A 5,358-nucleotide genomic window follows, 5' to 3' on the forward strand; every position below is an offset into this window, starting at 1 on the left:
GCTGATGGACAGCCCTTTTAAAGACCTCCCACCTCACTATGTGGGACAAGATACACATTCCTGAGTCTGAAGACCAATGTTTTGGGGACTACAGATCAATTGACGTTTCTTAACAATTTCATTTTTTTGTATTTTAACATATCTGACTAAAACATTACATGTAAATATTAAAACTAAACGGGCAAAGAAAATTCTGTGAGCTTGAGGTGCATACTAACATCTGTTCTTGTCGAAATGCTTGAAGCGGGTTGAAAAGTGATCATAGTTTTTCCTCGGGAAATACAGGCTGTGAGTGAGTGGACCTAACAGAGCAAATGCGAGCAAAGAAAAACAAGATGTTCTGAGCACTCGAGAATTTTTCTGACGATCATTTGGGGCAGAGGTTGTCAGAAGCAGGTGATGTTTCATGCTGCTTGAGGAATCCAAAACTCCTTTTTAAAATAACGTCACATTTTTCCAAGCCCGAACCTAACCCAAGGGAGAAGCACATTCACATAAATGCTTTTATGAGCTCTATTTTGAAGGGAAAACGAGGAAGAAAGGGAGAAGAAAAAAAGAGTGGTTAGAAATTCAATGCCACGGGAAGATTTTACATTTTTCTCACATTCTTACATCTAATGTCATAAACGCCTTCCTCTTCCTGCTAACTTTCAAGGCTCTTCGACAACAAGCACCACCATATATTATTGAACTTTTGCAGCCCTATGCCCCTAGTAGGTCTCTGAGGTCGAGTAGTCAGGGCCTACTTGTCATTCAGTATACGAGACTGAAAACTAGGGGTGATAGAGCTTTTGCTACTGTGGCCGCTCGACTTTGGAACTCCCTTCCTCAGGACCTACGATCCGTTGATTCATTGATTACTTTTAAAAAACAGCTAAAAACTTATCTTTTTAAAATTGCTTTTTGTTAACTTTGTTTGTTTTTTGTCTTTTAATCTGTTATATCTGTAAAGCACTTTGTGATGTCTATCTAGAAATGTGCTATATAAATAAAATTTTACTTTACTTTACTTTACTTACTATCAGCCTGAGAAATGTACTGTCACTTTATACAATTCAATCAGCATTGGAAAGAAACCATTTACATTAAGAGACGCCCTCCCCGTCGTCTTGGAGGTGGTCCTAGCCAGAGTTATTATAGTTTTGTATTTTTTCAATAGTTTTTTTTTTTTTTTTATTAAATTTTGACTTTCAGCTTTTCAGATTAGTTTCAGTTAGTTTCCAGATTTTCTTGTTTCAGTTTAATTTTTATTGTTTAAAAATGTTTAGTCTAAATCATGTTAGCTTCAGTTTTAGTGTTTTATAATTATTATGTACGGAGAGCATATGCCAGAGGCAAAAATTCTAGAAAATCAGTACATGTATTGCAAGTGAGGAAGCCACTCACTTATAGACAACCAGAGTCTCAGCAGAAACGTCCACCAAAGCCTCAGCAGGCAAGTAGTAAAATCCTTTTTACCAAATTAACAAATATTAAAACTAAGATAGCTTGAGCTACTCAATAAAGGTTCATTCTGTCAGGAGTAGTGTGGTGGATGAGAGAAGGAGGACCCAAATGCTGGACTCACAGGTAGGTAGGTGAAGGTTGGTCTTTATTATCAACGGAGTGAACAAACAGAACAGGAGTAGGAAAGGGCTGGATGACTGACTGACTGACTGACTGAAGGACTGACCGACTGAATGGCTAGCTGACTGAACGCAGGCGGAAACGACAACATAACATCAATGACACGACAAGGGCTGAAGGGAAGAGAGGGCTTAAATACATGACTAACAATGACAACGATTGGAGACAGGTGAGTGAACAGCTGAACCTAATGAACTAATGATAAATGGGAAGAGGACTGAACATAATGCACACAGACCAAGGCTAACACAATACAACAGGAAGTGGAACAGGCAGTAGATAAACAGTGAACGTGAACTGAAAATACCAGGTCAACGACGCAGAAACCCTGACAGTACCCCCCCCCCTTCAAAGGCCGGCACCCGACGGCCAAAAGAAAGAAAAAACAGAACAGGGCAGGCGGAGGGGGCCCAGGACGGAGGGACGGAGTCCAAAACAAAGACCGATCTGGCGGGCGGTCCCGTGGCCAAGACGGGACAGTTCCGGCGGGCGGCCGCGAGGAAGACTGCGGCGGGCGGCCACTGAGCAGGTCCGGAGGGCGGCCGCGAGGAAGACGGCGGCGGCCACTGAGCCGGTCCGGTGGGCGACGAGGAGAAGGTGGCTGAGGAGCAGCTGCAGGAGGCGGCGTGAGAGCCGGCGGTGGCTGAGGAGCAGCTGCAGGAGGCGGCGTGAGAGCCGGCGGTGGCTGAGGAGCAGCTGCAGGAGGCGGCGTGAGAGCCGGCGGTGGCTGAGGAGCAGCTGCAGGAGGCGGCGTGAGAGCCGGCGGTGGCTGAGGAGCAGCTGCAGGAGGCGGCGTGAGAGCCGGCGGTGGCTGAGGAGCAGCTGCAGGAGGCGGCGTGAGAGCCGGCGGTGGCTGAGGAGCAGCTGCAGGAGGCGGCGTGAGAGCCGGCGGTGGCTGAGGAGCAGCTGCAGGAGGCGGCGTGAGAGCCGGCGGTGGCTGAGGAGCAGCTGCAGGAGGCGGCGTGAGAGCCGGCGGTGGCTGAGGAGCAGCTGCAGGAGGCGGCGTGAGAGCCGGCGGTGGCTGAGGAGCAGCTGCTGGACCAGGCGAAGCAGAGGCTGAGGCTGAGGCTGGACCAGGCGACGGCACTGGAGCCGGGGGTGACAGAGCCACAGCTGCGGGGCCAGCGGGTGCGGAAACCCCTGGCTGGAGACAGGCAGGGCCAGCGGGTGCGGAAACCCCTGGCTGGAGACAGGCAGGGCCAGCGGGTGCGGAAACCCCTGGCTGGAGACAGGCAGGGCCAGCGGGTGCGGAAACCCCTGGCTGAGGCGCAGGAGAGCTCACAGCTGGCTCTGGGTGCTGTGGCTGCAGGTGCGGGAACTGAACAGGATGGTGGACAGGCGACTGGGAGACGGGAGGCGACTGGACTACAGACTGGACAGGAGCAGACTGGAGCAGACTGGACTGACTGGACTGGAGGGCAGGAGACTGGACTACAGGGGACTGGAGGGCAGGAGACTGGACTACAGGGGACTGGAGGGCAGGAGACTGGACTATAGGGGACTGGAGGGCAGGAGACTGGACTACAGGGGACTGGAGGGCAGGAGACTGGACTTTAGGGGACTGGAGTGAAGGCTGAACAGCAGGTGAGGGAACTGACTGGAGTAAAAGCTGAACAGCAGGTGAGGGAACTGACTGGAGTGGAGATGCTAAGGGCTGAACAGAAGTAGGCGAGGCTGACGACGGAGCTGAGGTTGGTGTGGCTAATGGCTGAGCTACAGACTGAGCTAGTGACGGAGATAAAGCTACAGCCTGGGCTAGTAAAGCCGGTGCCTGAGCAGGGGACACTTCAGCTAGCCTAACCAGGGATAAAGCTAGTGCGTGAAAGGCTGGATCAGGCGGTGGATGAAGTGGTGGACCGATGGGTAAGCAGGCTAGCTCTTCCGAGCCTCCAGAGCATGAGGGCACTGGCTGGAGAGCCTCGGCTGGGCCTCTGGGATGGTCAGGTTGGATTCGCGCTGCCCTCAGCCTAGGCGCTGGGACAGGCACGGGAGGTGGCTTGACACCAGTCACCCCCACCCGAGAAACAGGAGCGGGCGTGGAGGTAGACTGGGTCGCAGCTGCCCTCCTCCTGGGAGCTGGCACTGGAGTGGGTGTAGGCTGACTGATAGGAGTGGAAATAACGACTGGGTGAGTGACACTGACAGGTCTATCGGGTTTTATTCTGGTCTTTCTGCCACCACTATTTACAGTCTTTGACTGAACAGTCTTTGGGGAACCAGAGCACAAAAAATCTTCCCAGTCCACATCATCCTCAAGGAGGGAAACTCCCCATGAATCAGAAATGAGTCTATTGTGCGTTTTAAGTGAATAATCAGATGGTGAGTGCGAAAAACAGTCACTGGAGCTCACCATCGGGAGTTGCTGAAAATAGTCCTTGTTATGGCGGCCTGTGCGCCGCTTTTTCCGGGAAGAGGAAGTGGGCGGGGTATACAGCCGAGTCTCTGGCGCGGGAGCCTCTGTTGAGCCGAGGTGGGATGCGGAGCCGCTGTGCCATGGCGAGGTTGAAGGTCCGGTGAATGAGGCAGGTGGCGTGTGAGCGAGGAGCGGACCCGCGAGAGAGGGAGCCGCCGAAGCGCGGCACGAAACGCCCACTCTCCGCGGCAGATGCTCCGGTGCATGGGAGGTAGCAGGTGGGTGAACGCGGCGTCTCCGAGGCCCGCCCAGAGCCAAGCGAGTACCCTCGAAGACGTACTCTCGCTCCGCGAAGAGCCGCTGTCTCTCCTGGAGCTTTCCCGCCCACAAGGAGAGCGCTGCCTCCTGCCGCTCAAAAAGGTCCGAGTCCGCTGGGTCCACAACGCGGGGTCGTGTCTTTCTGTCAGGAGTAGTGTGGATGAGAGAAGGAGGACCCAAATGCTGGACTCACAGGTAGGTAGGTGAAGGTTGGTCTTTATTATCAACGGAGTGAACAAACAGAACAGGAGTAGGAAAGGGCTGGATGACTGACTGACTGACTGACTGAAGGACTGACCGACTGAATGGCTAGCTGACTGAACGCAGGCGGAAACAACAACATAACATCAATGACACGACAAGGGCTGAAGGGAAGAGAGGGCTTAAATACATGACTAACAATGACAACGATTGGAAACAGGTGAGTGAACAGCTGAACCTAATGAACTAATGATAAATGGGAAGAGGACTGAACATAATGCACACAGACCAAGGCTAACACAATACAACAGGAAGTGGAACAGGCAGTAGATAAACAGTGAAGGTGAACTGAAAATACTGGGTCAACGACCCAGAAACCCTGACACATTCACTGTCCTCAGACCAATCAAGTTTGCCAATTGTGAATTCACACCCCATGGTTATGTTGTCAGCCCTCTTCTGTAATAATCTAAACCGTGGTGTGTAGGGATGGGTATCGTTTAGGTTTTATCCGATACCGGTGCCAAATCGGTACTTTTGAAACGGTGCCGGTGCTTAAACGGTGCTCGAACCGGTGCTTAAAGAATGGAGAACACAAAATTGGTCCAAAAACCTCTCATGTTCAGCTGGTTTTTTTTTGTAAAAAGATAACAATGTGTGCCTTTTCTGCAGCTATGTGGCATATATGGCATCACTCTTGGCTGGAAGCAGTGCTTAAACAATGGAAAAAACACAAACTTTGTCCAAAACCTCTCATGTTTAGCTGTTTCCCACTTTTTCTTTGGTCATTTTAGCCTTTTTGGCCAGGGTGAAGGGAGTATCTGCCATCAAACAAGAAGACAGCCGCATGTAGCTATGAT

The sequence above is a fragment of the Simochromis diagramma genome, unplaced genomic scaffold, assembly GCF_900408965.1.
Source record: "Simochromis diagramma unplaced genomic scaffold, fSimDia1.1 OVJJ01000545.1, whole genome shotgun sequence".
Classification (NCBI taxonomy): domain Eukaryota; kingdom Metazoa; phylum Chordata; class Actinopteri; order Cichliformes; family Cichlidae; genus Simochromis; species Simochromis diagramma.